At 37.0% G+C, this 26,097-nt stretch overlaps 1 long non-coding RNA gene across 1 annotated transcript in view; it reads right to left on the reverse strand.

The window, feature by feature from the left end:
• LOC308072144 overlaps positions 1–26,097 on the reverse strand; it is a 118,858-nt gene that overhangs the window by 39,192 nt on the left and 53,569 nt on the right. Inside the window, exon 2 of the long non-coding RNA XR_013931546.1 lies at positions 1–14,921. This exon is cut by the window's left edge and continues 39,192 nt beyond it. This is a non-coding gene — a long non-coding RNA (uncharacterized lncRNA). The remainder of the gene's footprint in view (positions 14,922–26,097) is intronic.

Here is a 26,097-nt window from a genome sequence, read left to right on the forward strand (position 1 = left end):
TGGTCAAAGTTTAAATGCCATGCTTTCATTAGACTTTGTGAATAGTTAGGACAACAGTAACTCCTTCCGGGAAAAAAAAAAAAAAAAACAACCCCAAAAACAACACCCAGAAAAACAAGCAAACCCAAAACAAAATCAAAACCCACCACATCTTTTGTAAATTAATTGGTTATTTTATTAGATTCTTATTTTTTATGAAAAAAAAATAGAGAATTTAATTAGATTACTTTGTAAACTCTAGAAGGTAGTCAGGAGAGAAAGTTACAGGACTGCGCCAAAAACTGTTGCCTGGTTATTTAGGATAAACTAGCCCTCACAGCAGGGTAAGGAAGTGATTCATAACTGAACGTTAGCGTTGACTGTTTTCCAAGAAGTTTTCTTCCTCTACTGGCAAATCCAAAGACACCCAAGAAAGCAGATCTTATAAGAAAATTCAATAATACCTAACATCTTCCTTTCTCCTCTTGCTATTTAATAAAGCAATTCACTTGTTGCTCTTGTTTCTAATACATGTTTTCCTTTATCTCGGAAATGGACCGGGTCTGACATGTCGATCTGTGATCCCTCCTACTCCCAGCAGTCTCCATAGGTAGTAATTACATGAAAGAAGCTTAAGTCTTCCTGTGCCACGGTCTGCTCTCATACAGCAAAAGGTCCTTGCTGCTGAAAAGCTTTACTGCCAGAATGAGACCCCCCAATTTCCTCAGCTAGGCTGCTACATGTCCTTTAGCCTCAAGCAAGTCAAAAGAGAAGACTTTCATGACTGCAATATTAGTACCATGAAAGCAATCCAAGCATGTTCATATTCTTCTCATGAGCCATTAATCTGCTCCTCTTTCATTCAGCTTTGCTGAAAGACACAGATCATACTGCACATCACTTTTTCATAAAATGCCACAATTCAGGGTTGACTGAAGCCCATGCTATGAGTTTTAACTTGGTTTTTCTCGGCATGGGTCAGCTGAGAGGCATTCATGCATCTGTAAAACCATTAATTACATGGCTGCTAAAGCAAGGAGAAGTTTGGTTTGTTTTATAACAGATGCCCTTTCAGATTTCCCTTATTCCAGCGGAGAGGTTGAACACTAACAGCAGCATACAGCCTTAGTAGACAATATTGTGATTTGGACTGTTATCTTCCACTGAGAAAAGGTTCCATATTTAATGACACTGTCCAGTAAAAGCTCTCTAGAACTCTACTGTGGTATTTAAGAGGCATGAAACATTTTGATAAGTAACAGTCACTTCTGTTGAATAACTACTTAGGAAAAACACCAAAGGTTATCTAGCATTTCAAGAAAAAAAAAAAAATGTTGACGGTGTTACCTTGATAGGAATGAGATATCCATCTAAAATAATTCCTTGCAGGCACAAGCTACGAGCATAGATGCCAAAGAAGACTCTCTGATTACCTTATTTTCAACAGGAAATTTAAGGACAAGTGATGATGTTGTAACAGATGATCACTTTCCTTGAGAAAGCCAGAGATTTTACAACATGTTTAAAGCCTAGGTGGGAAACATGTCCAAGTGATTTTACTCAATCCAACCACGAGATAAGCCATAGAAGGCTGACTTCTTGCATTTTGTATCTAGTAGTATAGAGTCTATGGGAGACAAATTGGAGCAGGACTCATCTCCTGTAGCCTGTGGGCTACAGTAATGGCTGGAGCATCAATTTGCTCCACACCATGAGAAACCATGTTCCAGATCTTGCAGGTTTGAACAAGTCACACTTCTGTATCTAAGAGGATGTTTTACCTTAAACCACAGAGTCAAATCTTCAGGTATATTACATTGAGATCTGCAGTTTGTCAATGGAGGATTAATTCATGAGTGTCTTCTGATTACAACTTTCTTGTAAACACGAATAAAACCTAAACCACTAGGAAGCTCCCTAAGATATTCTTATCTAAAAATCATCTAATTCTTCATAAACATTATTTTCTCTTAATGTCTCTGAAAAAAAAGAAAAAAAAGGAGGAAAAAAAAAGGCAAAGCAGTAAGACAATTAGGGGGAAAAAAGCATATAAACAATTTCAGCATACTTTATTTATAAAGCATTTATATCTCAGGTCATCTCAGAGGTCCACACAGAGATCCCTGCAAATCATGCAGAGGCATCTATTTTTAAGGCTATTGGGGAACACAGAAATATCTCACATGTTTGCATCTGGAATCGTTTTTAGAAATGCCACCTAGAGGGGCAATGCAAAAACATGCTGTCAAAGAATAAACAGCATCTTTATGCAAGGCAATTAACTCTCCAAATGCAGTCCAATCTGTGAATGGCTGGTAAACAAATGGGGTAATTGCCAGTATAAATATTTATTTGGGAACAGAGGAAGCTCAAAACAATCAAAAGTTTGTCTCAAGCAGTCAGTGGGCGCACTCTGCAGAGAAGGAACAAGAATGGGTCTAAGCAAATGCTCAGTGGAACTTCGCATGTGAATTTCATGTATACAGGAACATTTTAAAGACTTTAGTATTAACAGTTCAGCGAATTGATCATCATAGCTTTTTTTTTAATTCCTGAAATGACACTTAGTATAAGCTGCTATTATAGCAAATAAAGTCCAGAAAGCTATTTGATTCATATCGCTTCTACTGTAAGATCCACTAAATGACATGAAGATAATAGTGCATAGAGAAAACGTAAACATTAGTTACCAACCAGCAGCTACAGCCATTTGAAATTTTACAAATCTTAACTGTTTTGAAAGGTTTTATTATAAAAGTGGACGATCAAAATAAATAATTAAATAGTCTTAATTTATGGGACAACTTTATCAGAAAAATATCGCTGTAATCTTGAATTTGTAAATTTAAGAAGAACATGGTAATGGTACTTCCTCTATTTGTTCAAGTGCAATTAAATTGCTTTGACTACTAGTAGTAAATGTAATTAGTGGATATGACATACTGAAATGTAGCCTTCTAAAATTACCAAAGCTGGTCTATGAACCTGGATTTTATTTTATTTTTGTCCATATGGCATATTCTAGATCAGCTCACAAGTGAAATAAAATGCATTCCAACTATGAAATAGTAGGGAGATCTCCCCCTAAACATTATTGAAATTATCCTTTGGCTGAAGCAATAGGAACCACATGGTTTTGAAGCAGAAATTTTCAGCTAGCCGGTGTTTAGTCGCTGTGGTCAGAGCATGCTGACTGGCTGACAACTGTTACGTCCAATGTACCACTGGATGGTCACATTCAGTAAGAAGTTATGCCAGGATACAAAGGCATATCATTAAAGAGCCTGATACTGCAAGGTGCTGAGTCTATTGGGAGTGCAGAACATGCTGTGCCTGCCATGGCTGAGGTCAAAACCCCAAAGTATTTCCATAGACACTGAAACAACTCTGCTGAATCTCCTGAACACATAACACTTGCAGAGGAACATGTTTGCTCCACAAAATCTGAATGCAGTACCAGAGTAAATTGCCATTGGAGAGGGATAAAGTACTTCCTTTTTTCCCTTCAAGCATTTCAGTCTCTGGCTATGTGACAAGGTTTTTTTCCAGCCTGTCTTTTCACAATATTTTATTTCTTATGTAAATGAGATCCAGATGTTATCTAGAATTTACCTACTTCTCACAGTTCTAGTTGCACTTTGAAGCTTTCTGTCTCAGTACACTTGAAAGAGAAGATAATTATCACAGAGGATAACAAAAACTGATGCCGTCTCAAAAGGAATGGGAATTTTGAAACTGGCTGTACTGTGATGAGACTCCGAAGACTCTTTGAAGGGCACATCCATTTGCCATGCCTGGTGCTGTCTGCTGTGCCTGATAATTCACTTACTAGTTGCTGACATGATATATGATGTCTATTTCCTACAGTAGGATTCTGAATCCTCCAGAAAAGCGTCAAAATAGAAACATGCAGTGAAACGCATGACATTCACAGGTAACAGGTCTAGTCCCTGTAAATTTGTTTTCTAAGTGAATCACAAACCAAAGAGAAGTTTATTTTTCTTCTCATTGTTCAAATAGCTAAAATTTTACAATTTTATTTGTACCTGTGAAATTAAGGCCCAAGTGGCAAAAGGTTTGCTGTTTTCTATAGCAAAAATCTCAGATTGCTATTTGCAGTCACAAAATCCCAAAATGGTGAAAAGAAAAACACAACAAAACCCTCTTAAAAACCAGAAGATATTCTGCTGTGGACTGAATCTCACAGTGTTGGCGTTCCCTAAACCTGACCTTAAACCAAATCTGCAGCATGTATCTGCACCTTGGCTTGTTACAGCCTGTTCCGTTCAATGCACTGACTGCTCCCAAGTGACTGATAGGAGGCAGTGATAGGTGTCCTTGGTAAATACTTCAGAATCTAAAAGAAAACTTCGGGCTAAAAAAAAAAAAAAAAAAAAAAGCTCATTAAGTCTCTTTAGCTGTTAGACTCTGAGCTGGCAAGATATTTCTGCTCAATAGAACTCCTGTGATTTTTTAACAGCTATGAGATGCAACTGCAAACAATTTGAAGAGGAACAAACGCTTTGAGCCCTCAGAAGGTGTGAGCCATTGTGGTGTTACTTTTAAATATAAGTCTAAGAAATTACTTGTTATGAAGAACAAAGGACTGGTATGTACTTTTGATAGAAAAATCTATCTACTGTCATTCTTAAACAGAACAAAAATCTAGAGGGAGGAAGATTGTGCAGCAATAGCAAACTCCTCGCAAACATAATGTTACTTCATAACATTCATAAAATTTCTTGATGAGGGTTAAAAAGGAATCACTTCTCAAGCTTAGCGGGAAAATTCTACTCTAAGTTTTTCCTTCAGCAGAATGTCAAGAATATATTGTCCAAAAGCAAGAGCTGAATGACATTTGGTTATGAATTTCAGTAACAAAAATGTTTTGAAAGTCAGAGGTTTAAAACACTAAGCAAAATTATAAAAAAATTATAATAAATGTACTAAAGCAGTTAAATGTTTGTTCTTATGCTATAAAAGCTCTTTCTGTCAAGGTAAAGTATATTTCCTTTTTTTAATCTATCTGCTGTTCAGAAAGACAACGCCACCTCCCTTATTTTTAAAAAAAGTATTCTTGGATAAGGGGAAAACACTGTCAGTTATGGAACAGCCTATTCCAGATAGGAATACAGAGAACATTGTTCATGTGTGCCTTGCGTTTATCAGTACCTTTTGCCCAATTTTCCTCCCCATCCCACTGGGGATGGGGGAGTGAGAGCTGTGTGGTGTACTTAGTTGCCAGCTGGGGTTAAACCACAACAATCAGCTTTAGACGTCCACTGGGTAGAGCTAGGGAGAAGGAAGGTAATTCCGAAAAAAACCTGAGAGGGTTTATTTACATGCTGTGTGATGCACTGGGTTGATTTCTGCCTTGTAATTAAATTACAATGTTATTTTATTCTAAAGATCAAATTTCAGTGAAACTAGGCACGTTGTAATTCATCATGAATCTGTGGTACCTAGGAACTAAATGAGGAGGTATATTTCTTTACCTAGTCATAGCGTACCTATGTTGTTATGTTAGAGTGTGTAAGGATAATGATTCTCCTTGCTGTAGGCTATGTTAATCTAATACTGTTAAATTACTATAAAGAAGGTCTAATAAAGGAACTTCTAGCAAAACCACAAATGTTACATCCTGACCAAGGTCCTGAAGTGGGATGGAAAAGGAAAGTCTTGGGGTTTTCCTTTAGCACAGCAGAAAAATGTATCCAAAACTTTCCCCACGGTATTTTAAGAATTTACTTCCATGATGTTCCGGGCAAAAGCACATGGTCAGAGAGGCTCACTATTTCACCTGCTCCTAAAAAACCTAAAAATAAAAGTTTATGTTAATTACTTTGTTATCTATTATAATGATGTGTCTAAACCCCACCCCATGCCTACCACAATTCCTTCAGGAGTACCTGAAGGCTGTATTGTTGCTTTCAAAGAGGAAATCGGAAACTCCACATCAAGTAAAGCACACGCCACTACAAAGAGGTTGCTATTTATTGTTATCTCTGAGAACAGCCACATAAATTTTATTAGTGTTATATGACAGCAATGTTATCACTTAGCTGTATTGATGGGCAAGCTACAAATCTGAAGTTTTCCAGTCTGAATAACGGCTGGTCTCTGAAATAATGAGGAGTAATAGTTTGATGACAACCATTGTGCAAGTTCAAACAATGAATAGAAACTTGTATGACCCACAAGAGAGGAAGGATCAGACTCACACCTGGTCTCAATATGTTCATGAAGTACAGATTTGCACTCACTTACAGTGGGTCTAGAGGCTAAATTTGCAAATCCCTCCCCACTGGAAGAAAATTGTGTTTCCTATCTGCCTCTCACAGTATTTTCTCCCTTTAAACCTGGATCCTAAAATGTAAAAAGAAGTTAAAGCACTATTGTTATTCTTTATTCTAGTCTTCACAGTTCTAAAATAGAAGTCATACCTCTTCCTAGAACAGAGTATGGAAATGCAACTAGAAGTGGAATAAAGGTGTAAAGGAAAGAAGAGCTCAGAAGAGGGGTTATGATCTGAATTTTGTGCTCTAACGAAAAAAAAAGTATATATAGACAATGTGCTGTATTGAAATTCCATTAGACTGGGAAGATAGGAGACTAGAGTTCACTCAGTGTTAATGGAAATTAAAGAGCCAAGTCTATTGAAAGACATGTATTCAGCAGTTTTTCTGTTGTTTGTTTTTCTCTTGGCCATATTTCAGTTTATTAGCATATATCAGAGTTTCTCCTAACAGAAATGTTTTGCATCTGAATTGTAGTGAGGAAGGTAGGGTCTTCCTAATTCAGGATACAGAGGTTCTTTCTCACATTAGAAATGTTCTGTAATCTATCTAATATTTATACTTCAAACAATGAAACAAATTGTGGTGAATCATGCTTTCTATATGTTTTTATGTACTTATTTATGTTGGAGTGCTTGTTTGCTTAGTTGTTATTATTACCATTTCTCTCTCCTTTCCTCTAGTGAAGGAGGAAAAAGAAAGAAGGGAAGTTACAGAACAAACTCTTTTTTAAATGGTTTGGTTTTAACGTATTTGAAAAAAGTTTACAAAATAAAAGAAAAACCAAATCTTCAAATCCTTCCAGAATATTTCTTTAAAGCTATTCTCCAGTAGAAATTCACTTGACTGATACAAACCAGATGTGCCAATTAATGGAAACCTCAAAAAGAAAAAAACCTAATTTTCACATAAATTAATTAAATATATTCCTAAGTATTGTAATATACAAAAGTTTGTCATATTTGTGTGGTTTTAAATTACCTGTAGTACATGAAGGTATTCATGAAAGACAAGCTGCTTAAGTTTTAAACCTACATGCACATACATTGTTCTGTTAAACTGACTGAGAATATTTACATCAGTGAAGTTTCTTCTGTGCTAATGTTTGTAGGATTCTGACCTAGTAATATCATATAGTATAATGAAACTAGTATTCTGAAAATTTGGCAGCAATTGATTCATCTCAATGCAGTTATTTTCTGTATTCCAAATATTTTCTAGTTTCCTGTAGCTTGTCCGAAGTCTGTACTCAGGATTTTAATTTTCAGTCCCTTTGTGGTAGAAGCAAGATATAACTAGTCGCACTGAACGCTTACCTGTCAGCTACTTCTAAACTTATTAGCCAGTGTAATCAACTTTGCCAGAAGCACAGTGACTACAAATTCCATGAAAAGAGGAAACTAATGAGATATTAAAAAGCTGTATTATTACCTATGTACTAACAGGAAAAGGCTGCAGCACAAGCATATGTTTTATCAGACAATCCACAAAGATCGACTAAAAGATAATTCTTCCTTGAGCACAAAAATAATGCAAAAGTAGTATAGCAATAATGTAAACCTATGTCAGGAAAAGAAGCTAAGGTTCATTTCTTAAGCTGCTTGTAGACAGTGAACTTAGATTTTACTTTATGATGGTGGGCAAGTCCACAACTTATTTAAACTTCAATCACTTTTAGAAAAATGTTCAAAGCACCAAGAGTGATCCACCCCAGAGGAGCTTAATGTGCAGGAAATGGACAGAGTAAGATGCCACGTTGTGGGCATACACATAAGATTTTCCTTGTATTTTATAATTAATATGGCAAGAACAAATAGAATAGGCAGAACAGTAAATGAAAGAATGAAAAACTTCCAAATGATGTTAAAATATATTTGGAGAAAGATGGATTTTGGGGAGGAATCTTGCCCTCCATTCCAGAGCAATAACAGAAATTCTGTCACAGTATTTATAATTTTACAAGATATTTGTTGGTTTTCTAAAAAACGTTTGGCTAACAGACTCATTGGTACCACATCCTAAGGCAGTTTTATCCACTTTTTGCTATAGATCCTACCTTCTCCCCCATTCTGTTCCCAGAATACTTAAAAGAATTTAATCACCTCATTATTTTTTTTTAATTAGATTTTCTGTTTCACAAAGATATGTTCACAAATTGCACTTCAGGTTCAGATGTGTACAGCCTACATTTGGACAGCCCTATGTCTATATTTCTCCTGTTCTCCTATATTCGTTCAATAAAACTGGCAGGTTATACAACAGCCCTACCCAAGTGATGGGGTCAGAACTCAGATCCAGAGCTTTGGGTGCACCCATAGGGTAGCTCACAGCAACACTTCCACCTCACGTGCATTCCCACACAGCTCAGAAACAGGAGCAAAATGGTTCTAAAGTTATAACACAGATACAGCAGCACACATTTTACAGAAACAATTATAAACCAAACATAAACTCTTCCTGTATATTCCTGTCTAAAACAGGTAACATAACATAAACAGCTAACTTAAGGTCTAAATGTTTATCCAAACTTCATAGTGAGCATGAAGTTTTCTAACAGTTCATTATCATTACATATGGAGCGTCATAACTATTTTTTAAAAAAAATAGTCATCCTACAAAGGACTCCCTCACTACTATCATCTTGAGAGAACATCATTTAGGTAAATCCTTTCTTGACAGGTTCACTGATCAGCACATTTTTCTGAAACATCCGGAGTGTTTGACTTGCTATAATCTTACTTACATCATTAAAACAAAGTTTTGTGCCCATTTGCAGAAACTTCTTCAGGCTTTACTGGTTGTTATTAAGAAACAATGTAAATTTTATACCTCTTTGATTCTGTCTTTTTGTCATGAAAAATACTCACAGAAAAAGAAAATACTGCTGTATTTTTTTGTTTTTATTTGAGAGGTGGTACAGTTTTCAGTGGTTGTAAGAGTTCCAAATGGCAATTTAATTCAGAAATTCCTTAAACCACATCTTTGTGCTTTATAGTCTTTTGTTTAGAGAAGCAAAGGTAAAATAGCTCAGTAGCTCAGAAGGTTAGTGCACTTAAGTTATAATTGTTTTTTCTGGGCCCTACATCGGGGGTAAATACCATAGAAATAAACACCAGGAAGTAAAATGTCTTGCTATTGATTCACAGGCTACTGATTTGTATCTTCACTATCCAAGGAAAACAATCAGTGCTACTGTATGCCATGATTTCTGAAAACTTTCTGTGTTTTCTTAAGAAAACAAAGATGTAACTTTTACACTGAAAAAGTAACTGTGTCAGTGTATATTGGCTTCTATTGCAGTAAATAAGAACGGTACATCATTTTTAGTTCAGTTGCCTATCATGCAGTGCAGAAGCCATAAACACACTCCCTTTGACTGGAAAGGGCAGTGTCTTAAACTGTGGACAAAAATAATTTCACGAGAACTTAATTGCAATGAAGCAAAACTATTCCCCATGAAACCCTTCATTTTGCACAGGTTTGGGAAAAAATGAAGAACAAATCAGAATTAGAGAAAAGATTAAAATGTACTTTACCTTAAGCAAAAGCCCAAGAGGAAATATTCAATAATATGACATGGTAGCATAATCCAAACCTACTGAAAAACACAATAAAACCAAGCCACACACTCAGACTAACCAGAAGAAATTCTTAGTCTGCACACATTTAGATTTTCCCCATTTGGTGAAAGGCAAAAGGAATTGAACTGAATTTCATTAACCATTCTGAATATCCTTCTGGAAAGCCGTTTCTTTTGTAAGACCATCAATTAAGAAAATTAATGGTAACAAGGGACATACCACCAAGAGAAAACACCCCTACATAAGCACACCTTGTACACCTTGATAATCTGTGCTTGACAATCCTAAGAAAGTAAGATGAGGAGCTCTTTAGATCATTTATGTTTACTTCCAGATGTTTTGTAATATTTCCAATAAGGCATCTCCAGAAGTTTTGTAAAAACAGAAATACTGACCTGTTACCAGGTTATTCTAAGCTAGCCAGCTTGTCACTCACCCAGGAAGGTCTGATTCCTGAAGGCATTGATAACAAGTTAAAGACCAAATATAATCAGAGTCACTTGCTCCATGTCTTCAGCAAGTCTTGATAAGTAAACCTTCTTTAGCTTTTTGAGGAAGATCAATTCAAGCTAAAGGTTGCAGACAACTGTCTTACAGTTATACTTGCCATGTCTAGCTTTACCATTGCCTGTCTTCTTGATAAGGTTACAAAACCAAAAATTGAACTGAAAAGGTGAGTCCTTCTTGCTCGTTTCATCAGTTGATTGGTGGTTCAGTATATTTTTAAGCACTATTCACTTAAGGAGAAATCAGTAACATATTCTGACTATAGATTTTCAATCCGAAAAACATAGAAAACCTGTGGTGACTCAAATACTTCCTACTTACCCATCTCACTAGAATTAAGCACCAGCCCTGTGAAGGTCACTTCTATCTCTTCTAGTCTTTTGTTCCCTCTGGACACATAAGATCTCTGACTCTCTTGTCTCTTCCCTTCCCATATCCCCCACCCCCCCACCTTTTCTCTCAACTACAACGTGCTATCCTTATCCTAATGAATTCAGTGGTGATTTTGTCATTGACCTCCATGAGGTTAGGATTTCCCTTCTCACATTCCTTTAAAAAGGACAATACAGCCTCCAACCAGAACACCCTCAGTGTTTCCACTATTTCTGACTCATGAATCTTTTTCTGCTTCCATCACGAATAGCAAAGCTTTATTGTATACAGTATCAAAATGGGGTGTAGGGGGAACCTCCACAAGAAAGAAAAAAGCCACTTCCTGAGGAAACCTCATCTTTATTTTCCTTTCATCTGTGCTGCCTAGCAAATACCATAAAGGCACAATGGAATAAAAATCAGAATCACATATAAAAGCTCTACAGCGACATCTATTCCTCATAACCATTCATATGGTTGGACACATTACATTATAATGTAAACAGCACATGCTTACTCATTTCTGAACTCCCAGCTTCAGCTTTGGGGATTTCTATGTTTTACTTCCTATTTTGCTTTCAATTTTACCTTGCCAATTCTGCAATTCACAGCAAAATTACCATGCACCTAGTATGTATGTTTGTTTTCTTGTGGTGTTGCTTCCATTATTTGTCTGAAATCATGAATCCACAGACACCGCCTGACAAGACTGCTGAGGCAAATGTTGTTTTACAGAGTGACTTGAAGGCAGACAACCCTATTGTCCCTGTTCTACTGTCAAACTGGAGGTGGGGGAAGAAAAAAAAAAAGGCTCTATTCAAAAGGCAATGATTTACACCATCTTAAAGAATACTCTTCTTCTACATGTGAAGCTACTGTAATTTGGAATGTCTATGCATCCAAAAAATAATCACATTGGCATGACAAATATCAAGATTTTCTTATTAAGAGTAAATATCAAGTTTTTCTCATTAAGAGCAAAAAGTATTACTTTTACTTGATTCTTTTTCCCACCTGGAGGCCATACAATGTTATGACTTGGTTTGTTGTCTAGTTCCCTGAAAAGCTGTTCTTGTTCTCACTTTAAATTAGACGCACAAATTTTGTGGAGTTCAGCTTAGACATTATAGGAAGCTGAAAGTCTTGATCGAGGCTTGTATAATATGGATTAATTTAGCATGAAGAACAGTTTAGTATGAAATTTCTACCTTGGAACCTTAATCTCTATTCCTTCTACCCTGCTTCCAACTTTCTCTCCCAGTTCTAAGCAGCAGCAGTAATTACAATTATTCCACATTTCTAGACACTGGACAATTTGGCTCATGGTAACGATGTGCTTATTAGAAATTCAAGCTGGAGCATGTTCTCTCAAGATTAAGAGGAAAATCTTTACAACAGAAATAAAGTGGTCCTCAAAGAGGAGGAAAATACATATATTGGTTTCATGTGATGGACCTCATCTGACACAGCTGTCTGTGGCCCAGAAGAGGTACCAAACCTCTAAAGAGAAGAAAGATAAAAGGCAGACACCTTCCTCAGATTTCCTAATGCCACTTAATACAGCTGTTCATTCAGTCCCTATGAATTTTGTTCAGCCTCATCATTTTCCCCATGCTTTCTCCAGGAAGTTTAGGGATACATTTGCTCTACTAGAAGCCAAGACAAAGTTAAGTACACACAGCACGCTCGCTGCTGTGGGCCCAGTCCTACAACAGCTGTTTCACTACCACCTGGGAACTCTGGAAGAAGGCTCAACTTCAGCAACTGTTCATACAGAGGAAAAGTCTCTATATAAGAAGGACTATAAAAAAAGACAGAATTACAATTCCCCATTTGGAAGAGCATTGGACCCTCTTACACATTTTGATGCCAGCACAGTTCATTTGGGTCAGAACTTGCTGTAATAAAGATGCCGACTAGCAGCGATACATTTTATATTTGCATGAGAAGCACTCAGAGGCACAAGTTTTTTCTCCTCCTTTTTTACTTTCCATTTCCAGCTGTGGACTTTTTGCTGAATGTTCCACACAATCAAGAACAAATGTACAAGGGAGAAAGGATACTTTTCCCTCCAGAGAAATGAGGGTCAATCTTAACCAAAACCCTCGGTGAAACTGTGAGGGCCCCACAGCAAGATCACAGGAGTGCAAGCAACCCCCTGTTCTTACTGCACCTTACGCTGCTCGAGAATGACCTCATGAGTCAGTACGATTAGACTCTGAGGCTTCCTGACTGCAGCTAGTTTATACAGGAGTAAATTAAACATTTTTAATCCCTTTATAATAAACAGTCTTTGGAACTAACTGTTACTGTTTTCCTGAAGAGCTTTCAGCCACTTTAAGACAGAACACCAACACCTGGTATTTTGCATATGAGGAGGTTTAAAATGCAATGTCCAACCTACTGAGAGATTTACAGCAAAGACTTTTTTTTCTTAACCAAAGGAACATACTGTAACTGTCTGTTGCAAACCACTGACACCAGATTTAACCTCCTACACAAATACACATTTCAACTGCTGTTTCGCCAAACAAGACATAACTATCCAGCTAGCAAGAGAAAACCATTTAGTCTCTTAATTGCTTTCTGTACAAACTGTATAATTAAAATTTTGTTCTGTAATTTGGTAATGAAAACAAACAAAACAATTTGTAATAGAAAAAAACAAACAGAATAATATCAGAGGAGGAATGAGGGAAATAGGAAGGGGAAACCCCCCAAAAAACACAAACCCCAAGCAGCAGTGTTTCAATGTATTTTTTAATTCATGGTGATATTCAGCCATAATTTCTGTTCAGCCTGTTCTGGAAAGAGCACAATAACCAGCACTCACAAACAGTATTTTTGTAAGATGCAGCACAATTCTCTAAGGCTGTGAAATCTCCCAGTACATTTGAAATTCTCCTTCTCTCCTCACTATGGTCAGTCAGAGCACTCAGAATCAGATTCAGGATCCAAAAGTCAGAGCCACCTTTTAGACATGCAAACCCCTCATTTAGGTCAGTGGTGGAACTAGCTGATGTGGGAGGGTGCTGGGGAGCACCCTCGCTAGCAGAAGGCTCGGAAGAGTAACATCACAGCACCCAACACCTTTAAAAAAGGTGTCTGAAAAGCCCAGTAACAGAGCGGGATGGCCTCCCAAAGCCTCCACGGAGCACAGGCGGGCCTCAGCCAGCAGCCCCCGGCCACCAGCTTCAGCCCCTCGCCATTTCCAAAATGAGGCATTCAACCCTGCTGCAGCGAAGGCGACAGTAAGACTACGACTAGCTGCCTTGGAAAACCAATTTCTTTTTGCCCTCACAATGAAGCATTCCAGTATATTGCCTGTTTAACTATTTCCAGAGTGACGTGCCCGTTCAACTTAACTTTGGCAATTTCACTGTGAAAACAGAGACTGTACTTAGCCAGCAACACCAGTTGCCAAAGCAACACGTTAACGCCCATTTCAGGAGTAAAGAGAGCAAAATGGAGAAATCCACGTTGAATTAAGGAGAGAATAAAATGAATTGAACTGAAATGTGTCCATTTTAAAAATCACCAGTGGGCAATGATCGGTTTTATTGGTATGAAACTGGAATCACACTTCTAAAGCTGAGTAAGTGCTAAGCACGTTTACACAAGTGAAGTGCAACCATATGTGACTTCAAACAAACTGTGCTGGTTGTGAGAGAAAACTTCATACTTTATTGTTTAGAAAATATGACTTAATATTTTTCTCCAAGGAAAATTATTACCACTGGAGGCAAGGAGGGGAGAGAAGGGACAAGAGGGTTTTTTTAATGGAAACCTTTAGGTTCATTGTGACTTATTGTACCTGAATAACACTAAATTGAATAATAATAATAATTCACTTAGCTGGCTTTACTGCTCATTATCTGCTTCTCTGCATAATGTGTTTTGCAACCACAATTTAACATCTGAAAGTGTGGCAAGCGTTATCTTTTTACAAGGCCTAACACTGGTAAAACTGGAATGGGTAAGAATTATATCCTCTGACCATTCTCTTTTACTTGGACCTTTTCCCCATTAATAACTTGCTTAAGCTTTATTTGTTAAGAAATAGAAAATAACGAAAACTTAAAGTAGGTCATCTCTTAAAGAGTAATAAAATACAAAATAGTACCTTATTTCTCGAATTGTCCCACTTTGATCTCAGAGAAGCAGGGAACAGGCTCAGCAAAAAGACCTAAAAAAGAAAAAAAAAATTAAAAATTAGGTTTATGGATAACATGCAATAAACTTAAAACCTATAGTAAATTAAACTAAACTTAAAACCTACAGTAACAAAACATGAACTGGAAATCTCCTTAACTCTAATGGAAATACATGTGAAATAAATGATGAAATGGAGAGTTATCTAGGTTCTTTGGCAGTACTACACGTTAGAGAGTATAAACACTGTCACCTTGGGTCCACAAGGGCAAAACATTAAATTATCCAAAATGCAGGTGAGACAAGTGTGACAGTAAGTCTTTTCTTTTTGTTGTTGGGGTTTTTTTTGTAGAGGAAGGAAGGGAGTGTACAGAGGAAAGATTATTTACAAAATCACCTGATTTTAGAAACGTTATTAATAAAAACTTAAAGAACTTAGTAGTGAGCAATTACATTTTATCAAATAGCTGTTAACACTACTATTTTTTCATGGAAAAGACGTAAGAGCCACAAACCAAAAACCAGGACAACAGCAGCATGGGAAAGAAGTAGGATGGGATTAGGGTCTGATATTGAGTTCTTAAGATCATTCTCCTTCCAGATGACAGCATTTTCATGACAGAAGGAGAAATTTTCTCATGTTGCAATACTTTTCCATTACTCTCATATAGCATGGTATTATCCAGAAATGGCTAAAACACTCCAACAGCACTTCTGCAAGCAAGAAACTGCAGGACCATTACTGAAGAAATCCTATGGTTTTGTGAGGGCTGTGGGACCCAGCTATGAAAAGAGAGTTCTACCATGCCTAAAATAAATTAAAAATAAATAGGAGTGGGGGTGGAAAAAGTCAGAAAGAGCCTAGCCTATTGAAGTGGATGACAAAAATCCTATAGGATTTTGATCAAAATTACTAATAGAGTTTAAAGTGCTGTTACAATATTATGATGTGTCAGAAACCTGCATTCCTTGCCCTCACTCTACATTCTCACTGGGTTTCTTTGGGATGTCTGAAGATTAAACTACATCTTACCAAGTCTTCCAAGTTATTTGCTTTGATAAAAGAAATGGTGGTGGAATTGCTAACATGCACTGATTTGCTCAGAGCAATGTTTCCAAAGAAACTGATGCATAAGTGAAGTGAAAAAGTGCTACCATGCAAATATAGATCCAGGAAGTCATTAAAAAACCCAAGAACCTAAAGGTCACAGGAAAAAGACATTTTTCACTTCTTCGTGTATCAGTGTTATAAGTTTCCTTTTTTAACAAGCAGAATTGGAGATCCACATCAATGAGGTAAATTTGACACTGAAACCTATTTACAAACTACCAAAATGAACCTAAACCAAGAGTAAATTATTTGACTGTTGGAGCCAAAGGACAGGGTGACATAGCCTAACGTCCTTAAATCCTTACTGATGTCTCAGTGGGAGATGCACCTTATAGGAAAGGGCAAACTATGTGGCTCAAGGCAGGGGTAACTGCTGCACCTGTGTTTACACGCATCAAGGAAACACAATGGTGCTTCGGTGCTTTCAGTCTTTAAATGCTCAGATTCAAAGGTTCAGCCATCAGCACTTCTACACTAAACAGTGCTTTGTGCACGGATGTGTTTGCTGAAGCCAGTGTAAGGGGGAAACTGCCCTTCGGTATAATAACTCTTTGCTAGCTATTGTTCCAACTTCCAGCAACCGCAAGCTATTTATGATTAGATGTTGATAAAATGTGGATGCCTAAAATAATGACTTTAACCTACAATCACTTGCAGTAAAAGAGGAAGTGTGTTAATGACCTTAGAATAATGAAGCTGTTACCACAAAAATACTTAATAATAGGACTACAAATCTAATAGTCTTCACTCAATTCACAAGGGAGCTTTACTTAAGAGAGACCAAGCTAGGGCTTGGCTTAGGATTTTATTATTGTGGAAAGCGACAGGACATGCAGTAAGCACACAGGGTCAGGAAAGAGAGTTTCACGTCACATCCACAATAAACTGCACATCCACAGAACACAGTCTAGAATTAACGGGGATACTGAAATGAGTTTAAACAACAGGTGGTGTGACTTACTACTGCAGCCCAAGCCTTTCTGTGTGACTAAACAGTGAATTAATTAAATAATAGTTTACTTCTGGAAAGACACCACTTTTTGGTCACCCATGAAAATATTGCTGGCTTTCAGCTACACATGCTGGTACTGAAAAAAAGACATAGCTGATAAGAATACATTCATTTTTCGTACTTTATGGATCGCTTCAGTTTGTGTACAGTATGACAGAAAGAGTTTACAGTGATAAGCAAGAGAGAAATGTGGTGGTAGGACAATGATGCGGTAGGACAGTCATGTGTCAGACAGTTCTTTGTGCTTAGAAAATAAGTAACCACAATATCTGTGGCAGTCAGCAAACTTCTGGAAGGCTTCAGAGAAAGGGAAAAACAATAGAAAGTTTGTAAAACTATCATTATTTTCTCAACTGAATAGTGTATGAGTATGCTGAAAGTATATCCCACTTCCACCATCTTTACTTTTCACATCAGATCAAATTACCACAACGTGAATTCCTAATATTAAATTTTGTTATTAAGGTAATTTTTTATGCAGATCAGCATCTACATTAGCCACACAGACTTAAATATTAATCAGAGTAGCTAAACTGATCATTATTATTATTATTAACCAAGCTTACATTTGTTGATCTGTACTGTTGCTGACTAGCTTGGGCTCCAATTTAGCAGCAACAGATCCCTTTGTCTATGGTGATGGATCAAAGGTCAGACTAACTCCAACCATGTGGAGCCTAATGATAGCTAAGGGAGACCCAGGAAGAATATAAAAATAGAACTAAAGATAAAGGCTTTAATCACAAGTGACAAATTACATTTTTGATGTGTCAAGTTCAATATTAATTATTTTCAGCTGCTCTGTTTTTTCTTTTGTCTTAAGGAAACTACAGCAATCTGCTGACATGCCTGGAAAAGTTCAGGTGCAAAATGACCTCAGTTCAGTTTGCAGATTTACAGGAAACCATATACTATCCTTGGAGCATTTAAGTACTATGGCCTATGGAAATACTGTGGCCTGTAAAAAAATTGCAGCTCAGGAGATGATACTGCTCTTTTCCAAATTGTAGAAGGAGCTAAATCTTCTACTTGTGTTGTGGATTACGGACTGACATAAAACAAGCAAAACTAAACAGTGATCTACCGGCAGAGAATCAACAATTGTCTGGAGAAACAACATTTCTAATTAAATAACTGCTGTAAATTAAAAACAGGAAAGAAGTGGCAATTTCTTTTCCACTTTTCCAGCTATGATGTTCCTTCAATATCAGCCTGAGCCATCCACTCCCTTATAAAAAAAAAAATTATATACCTGTTTTATGCATTTTTTGTCACTTCATAATTCCATTGCTTATTCAGATGTTTTGGAAAGCACCTTTTATTCATGGTAGAAAGACAATTAGGCTGCAAAAATTAACATATCCAGAAATTCTTCAATGAGGAGGAGGAAAAAAATGAATCAGTCTAGAAGTTTAAAAGGCAATGTGCGCAACTTGACAGATCCCAAGCTAATAGTTTTTCTTCCTTGAGCATTAAACTGTAAAGTAAACATTTTTATGATTGTTTAATAGAAATAATTATATTTAATCTGTTGATCATGTGTGGTGAACTAACTAACAGCAAAAACAATTAGGGAAGAACACTGTGGCATTTCGAATATCCAGTTATATGCAGAATCACTAAAAGCTTTCCCTAACTAAACATAAGCCAACTCAAGAGATACGGTGATTACAAATGAACTCTGAAAACACTCTTAGAACACGAATATCTACCTGAAATTATGAGCCCAGGTTCTCTTAAATAAAAACACCTGAGAGATCACCGTTTATCCTGCGTACTGGCAACAGTAACAGTATGAAACAGAAGCACTTGGATTTAAAAGGGGAAAGATAAAAAGGAAAGAAGAGCGAAAGAAAGGAGAAAGAGACAGAAACAAAAAAGAACTGAAAAAAGGAAAGAAAAAGTAATTCTAAACTTAAGCAAAATTAGGGAAGGTACAAGCTTTTTGGCAGAGGTCTACCAGCAAGAGCAGCCGTATGCTCCAGTGCTGCCAGCACCATGAAAGCCATTGCACTGGGGAAGAGGCCAAAATGGGGAATAGTTCTGTTGATACATGGTCAAAATGAGATAAATGAAAGGGCCCAGTGGGCTGGCCTGAAACACGTCTATTTATTTTCTTCTGCTAAAAAAGTATTTCAGGAGATAAGGAAGCATTTCATAAAGTGAAAGAAAAAGCCCAGCCTACCCACTACATCTATGTCACTGAGCGGAATGACTGCAGTCCTTCATCTCAACCAATAGCTTCCAGCACTGGGATGCAGATGTTATCAATGAAAGAAAGGATGAAAACAGGAGGTTCATTTAAACATCTTTTAGTTATTAAGCAGAAGGACCGTGTTAAAACTCAGTCTCTGCTTTCTGGCTAAGAGCTGAACACCAAAACTGCAGTGGCTAATGAAGTGGCAGACAGAGAAAAGAAGGATTTGTAGCATGCCAAGGCGGATGAAAGCAGCTTGCACCACAGAATCAGCAGCAGCCAAAATCTAGCCTTGCTATCTAGCAGGGTCTGACAACCCCAGACTGCAAGTTGCTCTTGCAGAAGACAGAGAGCAACTAAGGGTCGCCATGAAAGCTGCACCAAAGGATGGGGTTACAAAATAGTTATTTGCATGTTACTGTGCTTGTGTCTTTTGCTAATTGGTGTTTGGGTGGCTTTTTTTGGTTTGGGGTTTTTTGGGGGGGGTTCCTTTACATGAAAGACAGTTAACAAATGGAGAAAATCAGATTATTGAATACCAACGAATTTAGTGAAATTTGTGGTTTATGGTTGGGACTTCAGACCACTATTTATTAGTTACTCTTTTAAATTGGAGCCTGGTCCTCCTTTTTTGTCAAACAGATTCTGGCTAAAGGGGTTACGCAGAGCTAACAGAGATATGCTAGCTGTTGAAAACACACTCACAACACTCTATTCTCTGGCTTACACTGATTGATTCTGCTACTGACCTGAAAAAAACCCGTATGTATTCATAACATGATAGGGTATAAAGTCTTTCTTCAACAGTATTCAAAAGTAATCAAAGTAAATTATCTTTTTCTCAGCAGTACCTGACTAAAATTCATTAAGAGAGTGCTTGGAGTTTTAAACTGGATATAAATGAGTCATCACGCTTTATTGCATTAATGTGTGCATGTTTTCAGGGACTGACCTTTGGACTGACCTGTCAGAGGTATAGCCAAGCCATCATCCTTTGACAGGCCTTTACTGAGGGAGAAAAATCTTTGTAATAGCACAGAGGAATTTACTAATCTGACATCTAGTTTAGCAGATTAATCTTGGATTTCCTTTGATCATGCCTAGCAACAATGTGCAGCAAGTCAAGCCAATCAACAATCATTAATTAAAAGAACAATGACGAGCAGAGGCTATTTAGTTATGAATGGTGCACACTGACTGAATATTATGAGTTCTCAGATGAAAGCAACATTTCCTAAATGACACAGATCAGTACTAGATAAGCTTCAAGACAGTTGTACCATGTAAGAGGGAACCCTGAAAGAATGTTAGCACAGTCTAGAGAAAAAAGTAAAAGAAAACTGGAAAGCTGCCTTTGGAACTCGCATGAACCAAAGTCCTGCACTGAGATTTATGCAATCAGCCTTATAAACATTGGTGCAAAACCTACAGTGGGCACTCATGCATTGCCTGCAAAGGCTTTAAAATTCTGGTCTCATAAAAGAGGTAAATAAAGAACAATGACCATGTCAATCTCTCTCTGCCTTTCTTAATGGTAGGTGGTACAGAACTGCATACACAATAGAAAGTTATCTGAAATTCATAGACTCAGATTTTTTTTTTACTGAAATAGGGGGGCTTATATGCCTTTGTACAACTAGAAATTTGACCTCGGATGTTCTGATACTGAATTTTTAATTTCTTGTATTATGTAATGCAGACAGTTGAGAACTTTGTTTAAAATTTGTTACTCTTACAAAAGCAGACAAAGTACTACCTGGCTCTAAATTTGTGGTCGTAAAGCAGGCCTATGTTCCTACCTGTACGACTTTATAAAGAATGACTAAGCTTTAATTATTCTGGGAAATGAAGTGAATATAAAACAAAAGTGAAATGCTTAAGGGCATTTTGTTTTAACAGAAAAAGTATAAGGAAGTTATAGGCGTGTACCAGCTTAAAAATTTATTACTTAAATAATTGCATAATTATACACTGGGAAAATTGTTCAATGCAAAAACACAGTTTCTTGTGCTGTTCTAATATTGAATGGGATATTTATGGCCAAATTTGAGCAGATCTTGTAGAGGTTCAAGGTACTTCTTATTAACAGTATTCAAAACAGTATATTCCTTAAAGCTGCTTGTCAGCGAAGAGCGCAGAGGTGCCTGGTGGACACCTCCAGAGGGTTTAGAGCAATGAAGCAGCCGAGTAGGTGGGGGGCACTCTGGCACTGTGAAAATTGTGAAGCACACACAAAGCCAAAACCCCAAAGCCGTAATGAGACTAACATCTACAAAGAGGAAATTTCTAATAATCCACAGCTCTCCAGCCAGCAGAGAAAGGGCTAATAGAGCCAATGGTCAAACCAAAATCAACAATGAGGTACGCATTTAAAAAACGTGGCTGTTTTAAAATCTATCTAGAACCACACAGCAGAAAGATCACCAACCATCATTTTAAATTAAGGTTTAGCATGTTATATTTAGCTGCATTACAGCTTAAACAGAAGGTCTAGATTCTTTGTGTCAGATATTAACCAAGTTTGTTTCACCTGTGTGAGGCAGAAGATCCAAGCAGATTATGCATACTGATCCCCTCTGTTCCAAAATCTGAGTATTCATCTAATTTAGATGCCATTTCTAGACCCATATTATGAAATGGGTGGAATGACATTAGCTTACGTCTTTCCACTGTTCCCACATCCAAGTATGGTTTCTAGTTATCAGGAAATGAAAATAAATTTCTTTCAATAGGTCACGATTTGTCTTTTTTGATTTTTTGTTCTTGTTAAATGTTAAAACTGAGTGCACATTTTTTGCCTATAGATACTTTCACATGAGGCTTATCCAGAGCATGGATTAAAAAATAAATAAATCTGGATTTACTTGATTAAAAAAAAACCAAAACCACAAACCTCTGTTGTTCACTTCTGTTGCACTTAAAGAAACAGTGCACTAATTTGAATTATAAATCATAAATCATCTCTGGCCATAATCATAGAAATCCTACTGCATCTACATTATGAAATCACCTCTTCATATGTGACACCAACTCATGTTTTCAAATGTGGATATCTAAGTTTGAGCACTGCACCTAATCATCCATAATAAAAGGTGAAAGATCTACTCAAAGACAAGAAACTAAGGCTAGATCAGTTAAGGCAGACCTGTTTTCTGGATCTATTAAACACAACATCATATCCAGGCACCCTTGCCTCTTCCCTCCTTTCCTAATCACTCGATACCTACTTAACACTTATTTGCAGCTGGATCAACTGAAAATAACTGCTGGTGCAAAACCAGGTGAAAATGTAAGCGCACACCAGTAGCTCCAGAGCAGAATAGCAGACTCTGATGCCCTGATTACTCTTTACTATAAACCTTTTCCATGCACAGTAAGAAGAATGTGTCTATGCCTGGAAAGTGATTTCATAAGAAATGTTTATTTCATTCCTGTGTCAGACTTAAGGGAATAAAGCAGCAAACTGAGTTTCCCACTTGCCTTTGAGATTATTGCCAAATATAGTCCCAAGCATAAATGGATAAAGTTGATAAAAGCAGTTTAGATGAAAGACAGAATTGCAGACTAGGATGCATTTATGGGTATAATGCAGTATTTCTGCTAGGGAGACCGTCTATAGAGGATCTGCTCTACTCGTTTAAACCGCAAGATGCAAGAAAGTGCAGAGGTCCCAAATGTGACAGATGAGATTGTAGCTAACTTAAACCTGCCAAACCTCAAAAGGAGTTCTCAGATTCAGCCGCAGGTCTGGCTACATATTGCTGCTTCTCCTACGTCTAATACAGAGGAGAACTGTAGAGTGGGAAAAGTCTTTGTGGTCTGGCAAGCTGCCCTAATTTCATAAGCATTCGTCTATACCTGAAACTATAATCATTGACTCTTGAGAACTTAATTTCATTTTTTGTTAAAGTAGTTGCAAAAGACCTTTCTTAAAAAGACATTTTTCATCCATGTGTAGGTCCAGGCTAATTTCTTTCATGTCAAGATTTACATTCATTCAACTCAGAAAATAGTTGTATTTCAATGAATTCACACAGGGTAAGTTTTACTCACACTCAATACACAGTGGTCAAATTTCTGTGCCCAGTGGAACTCTTTTTATTTCCTAAACTGTGTTTTGAGTAAAGTTTAATAATGCATGTTCACCCAAAATTCAGCAGCCACTGTTATAAAAACCATTTTGTTACTTGGGAAGATTCCTGTAGTCTGTATTTCCTTGTGGGACTACATACACCGCACACCACAGTTCTGAAACTCTGAAATTATAATGGATTGGCAGGTCATCAGCAAAGTTTGCAAGCAAGATCCCTGTCAGCTAAGAAATAAAAATGTGAAGATGACATCTGATATGCATATTTCAGGAAAAGTATTCAAAGAAGCAAAAGCAGTAATTAAGACAACAAAAATTCACATTTCTCCAACCACCCCAGCAGTTTTTGAAGCATATAATTAGAGATGTACCTCCTTATAACGTAGCTAGAAAAATAGTCACAGTTCTTGGAGGAGAAGTAAGAGAAGTTATTAAGATGAGCTGGAATAAGAGCAATTAGAGTGTAAGCCAGCAAATAGATTTAGGATTCAAAAGTATACAAGAAGCTTATATAACTTAATGCAACAGAGATTTTCATCAGTCTTAGATGAAGAAGTCTAAATTACACATAGCCATGATGCATTTTACAAATTATCCCAAACGAGGATTTCTAGAACTTTTGTAAGACACCATATTGATATGAATACCACAGCAACATGAAAAAAAGTATTTCTCAACACAACATGAACTTGGGCTCTAGTCTTTCAGTACAGAAGTAAAAACAAAGGGAACTCAGTCGAAATGTTAAATTTGATATGTGATATCTTCAGATAAGACAAAGTTTTTAATCAAATTGTGCAAAATGTCATAATGTTGATTTGCATCACCTCAGGTCTTTCCTCAAAGACTAGAAAAAGGTATTTTGAAGAGGATGGACAATGTAAAGCACTCTTTCTCTCTCTCTCTCTGCTTGGCCAAAAGGATATTAGAAAAAACTGCAGCCTTTACATATACAGGAATGAAGAATTTTTCTTGATCTCTGAGGAACAGTAAGAATCCTATATTTAGGGAGGCAGGAAAGGAGAAAACTCTTAAAATGCAGCACTGTAAATACAAGGAAGGAGTTATTTAACATAGTGCCTGTAACACCAGGGGCCTGAGCTTGATAAATGCAGGCACCCTTCCGGTCCTGTGTCCCCAACTGCTACAGAATATTCCTTTGTAAAAATAAGAAGCATTTTGCAGAAATACAGGAGCCTATGAAGCTGCTAAGGGACCTGGAGAGGCTTGGTTCCAGTGTTAGAATTTGGTAATTCAGAACTGACTTTGAAAACATTTATCACTTGATTGTGAAATCTATCACATGGATTTTACCTCTGCATACAATCACATACTGTACCAGACTGCAAAAGCTTGTAAAAAGAAGGAAAAAAAATATGATACTATCCAACAAAACAATAAATTAACTCCCAAATAAATGGGAGGGATAAAAATAAAAAGCCAGTTTTGCGTTTACAGCTAATGTCACAGAAACCCTTTACATCATACACACACTCAATGTAAAATGAGATATCATGAATCTTACAGCAATTTATCACCTGATCGTTTTGCGTAAAAAAACTAATTGCCTCTCCCCAGCAGCTTGGCCTGGCCAATGGTATTGGGAAGGATAAATCTTTTTGGCACAGATGTGCACATACCCCTGCTGGGTTCACAAGGGAACCTCACAGTACAATATGTTCAGGTACCTAGGGTCTCTCATTGAAACAGAAGAAAAAATATAAAAAATATGTGTATTTTAAAGCAGACTTTTTAAACTTAAAAGCAGATTGCTGCGAGTTCAAAATGAAATAATTTCATTCTGTGTGAAATTGTCCCAGTGAAAGAGACTGTGAAATGGATAGCAATCTGAGGTGCAATTTTCCATTGCATATGTTTTTCAAAGATAAACATCTGATCAGAACAGTTTGCTGTTGGTAAGTGAAAATAAGAACCAGAACTAATACAGTAACTGCCAGCAGCTTCCAGATCATTAACTATTGTTTATTTCTCCTCATGTTCAGACATCAGACTGGAGTGATAGAAGACATAGTCATTAATTTGGGAGTCATTTCAAGATGTTCCCATAAACAGTGAATCAGGATACTGGCAAGCTGCCTAAGAAAACTTGCTGCCAAGGACTTTTTTTTTTTTTTTTTTTGAGTAGTGATTTTTATTGTTGGTATTATTTTCTGCTTTCTAGTCCATGCAATAGAGCAGCTACGGATAGATCATCAGAGTTTACAGAAGAACTGACTCTCTAAAGTTTGTTCTGCAGCTACAGATGTTTTTTGCCATTAAATGTTGCATCATAAAACATCAATTATTCTGTTCCTGACCTCTCTCATGGCAGCCAAAGGGGGGACAACTGTTTTTCCTTATTTAACAGAAGTCTATTAAAGTGACAGGTGAGCTGTCAGAAATAATTAAAATAAAGTAATCTGCAAGATTTCACTGGACTAGCAACAAGAAATTGTTATAAACAACATCTGAAGCATGAACTACTAATAGGACTGTAAAGGAAGTGTTTGAAAGTTAGTGGCTCCACATTCTTAGAGATAGGCCAACCCTCCTGGACAAGCCCATGCTAAATGACAGCTATCATTGAACAGGACTGAAATATTTCATACCTCCCGAGACTCTGAATGCTTGCCAGAACTCTTATTTTACATTGTTATTATACAAAGGTTGAATGGTGCATGGAAGTATCAGAAAAACAAGAATTTATTCTGACTCTTACTATGGTTACATGGCTGCCACACTTAGTGCATCATGAAGTTTTTGCTAGTTGATGCACATGGTGGCAGGTTAAACTAGACAG

This window comes from Falco punctatus, assembly GCF_963210335.1.
Source record: "Falco punctatus genome assembly, chromosome: 12".
In the NCBI taxonomy this organism is placed as follows: Eukaryota; Metazoa; Chordata; class Aves; order Falconiformes; family Falconidae; genus Falco; species Falco punctatus.